Below are 2,552 nucleotides of genomic sequence, written 5' to 3'. Positions count from 1 at the left end.
CATCTCAGAGCCAAGCCAGACCCGAAAGTGGAGAGCAGGCTGGAGTAAGGCTGTGTTCTTGGGCATCTGACCCCAAGATTCCACTCCAGGGACACACCCGAGACAGGCGGGAACAGTGTGCACACAAATACCGGGAACAAACGCTCACACTTTGCACCACTGCTCTCATGCCCACCAGCCAATGTGCAGATCAACACAACATGGTCCATCCACATGGTGGACCGTGGTTCAGCCACAGGAAGGAAGGAGGCTCTGACACGCCACAACGCAGAGGCACACACAAATACCGGGAACAAACGCTCACACTTTGCACCACTGCTCTCATGCCCACCAGCCAATGCGCAGATCAACACAACATGGTCCATCCACATGGTGGACCGTGGTTCAGCCACAGGAAGGAAGGAGGCTCTGACACGCCACAACGCAGAGGCACAACACATGGCACTCTGTGAAAGACACCAGGCACAAAGGGCCACATCTTGTGTGGTTTCGTTTATAGGAAATGTCCAGAACAGGCAGAAAGGAGATTCGTGGTTGCGGGGGTAGGGTGTGGGGAGTGACTGGGATGGGGTTTTTTTTTGAGGTGGGAATGTTTGGAATCAGAAAGAGGCGGTGGGTTGCACAACGTTGCAGATGCACTAAACGCCACCAAATTGTACACTTTAACACGGTTCATCTTATGTGATGCAAATTTCATCTCATAAAGAAAAATTATTTATGTTTTCATGCCATATTATCTTTCATTAGGCACACAGACATTTCTAACATGTTGCCCGGAGACATGTCACCCTGCTCAGCCTGGCTGCCAGCCTCTTGTCTCTCTCTTCAGCAATGGTAAGGCGGATACCTTTTCCTTGGGGAAGAGAAATCTGTGGTTTGTTGCCTTTGCCAATAACAAAAATGTTGCAGAGCCGGGAGGTAAATCTGTCGCCATTGGCATCTTTCACATGAAGCACGTCTAAAGAGCAAGGATGTCACTCTCCGTTGGTGACCGTGCCAATCCTTCCCAGGTTAACACCTCTGGCCACCATACACAGGTTACCAGTGTCAAACTTGATGAACTCTGTGATCTTGCCAGTCTCCAAATCAATCTGAATGGTGTCATACACTTTGATGAGGGGACCAGGGTGGCAGATGGGGTGAGCATCACGGGTCACCAGGTGAGGGATTCCTTTTGTGCCTACAAAGATCTTTCTCACTTTGCACAACTTGTACTTGGTCCCCTCCGGCGTCATACGATGAGCAGCAAAACCACCCTTTGTGTCACAGACCAGACAGAAGTTCTCTCCGGTGTTATCAATGCTGATGACATCCATAAACCAGCAGGGCAGGGGACATCAGTTCGGACCTTGCCAACAATCTAAGTGAATCGCTGCATGCAAATCTTCTTTACTTCATCTCCTGTCAGAGTAGACTTAAGTCTGTTCCTTAGGAAAATGATGGGAGGAAGACATGCTCAGCTTGCGGGGACCGGCGGATGGACGGGGGGCAAACACACCGGCCAATTTATCCAGCGTCCAAGGCTTTGGATCTGCTGCCCACTTCAATGTTTCTTGGGACCATGAGCCACGGCTGTGCTAGGCATGGAAAGAGGAAGAAAAAGAATTTAAATGTGTCTTCTGGAGCCTTGAGTGTCCACAGCAGGGAAGAAGATTTCTGTCGTGATGTCTGAGGGCCATTCTAAGACTGGAAATGGGGCAAGGGTTGGGGGAACACCTTGGAAATAACCATTTTATTTCTGTGACTTAAAACAGTGCTAGGCTTGTCTTACGAACTCAAGAAATGTTCACTTGTGGTGGCAAGACGGCTGCTGTGGTCTGGGGATCACAGCCACATCCAGGAGGGAGTTGGGAAGAGCTGTGTGGCTGGCTGAATAACGGCCACCAAAGATGCCCATATCCTAACCCTGGGACCTGTGACTGTGCCTTGTGTGATAACAAAAACTGTGCAGGTGTAATTAGGTTTCTAGATATGGAGTGACTGTCCATCCAGGTGTCCTTATAAGAGGAAGGCAGCGGGAGATGGGACGCACAGAAGAGGGGACCGAAGGCGCTGCCCTGCTGACCTGCCCCGTCCCTTCCTCCCTCTCGCCTTCCCTTATATTTCCTTTTGGAAAGATTTAGTCCTAAAACCAAGCAGAGAGGAGGTATCTTGAGGGGTGGGTGGCCCAGGGAGGGTGTCTGGGCCCAGGGAGGGTGTCTGAGCCCAGGTGATGTTGGGGGGCTCCTGCACGGGGACAGGGGTACAGCCGTGATGGGGCTGATTTCTCCTTGTGGAGATGGCAGCAGTGTGGAGGTGGGGGAGCTGAGACGCACCTGTGGTGTCGTGTTGGATGTGGAGGGATGGGTGGGAGCCCGTGACTTTCAATACACATAATTTTAGAAGTAAAGAAGTATAGATGTAAGTAAATATAGACAAAGTTTCCAAGAATAATAAGCTCACACAGCCCCCAGGAAAAGCATCCAGGGCTCCTTGGAGAAGGGACTGGGGCAGGGAGAGTCCCTGGCAAGTCATGGCATCTTATGATGCCAGGAAGCAGGTGCCCGAGGATG

At 51.1% G+C, this 2,552-nt stretch overlaps 1 pseudogene; it reads right to left on the bottom strand.

The window, feature by feature from the left end:
• Nucleotides 1-761: 761 nt before the first annotated feature.
• LOC103585288 lies at nt 762-1,585 on the bottom strand (annotated as a pseudogene).
• Between the last annotated feature and the right edge of the window lie 967 nt (nt 1,586-2,552).

The sequence above is a fragment of the Galeopterus variegatus genome, unplaced genomic scaffold (genome assembly GCF_000696425.1).
Source record: "Galeopterus variegatus unplaced genomic scaffold, G_variegatus-3.0.2 Scaffold228, whole genome shotgun sequence".
NCBI classification, from domain to species: domain Eukaryota; kingdom Metazoa; phylum Chordata; class Mammalia; order Dermoptera; family Cynocephalidae; genus Galeopterus; species Galeopterus variegatus.
Note: the sequence above shows the minus strand (reverse complement) of the source record. Positions and strands in the feature narration are given on the sequence as shown.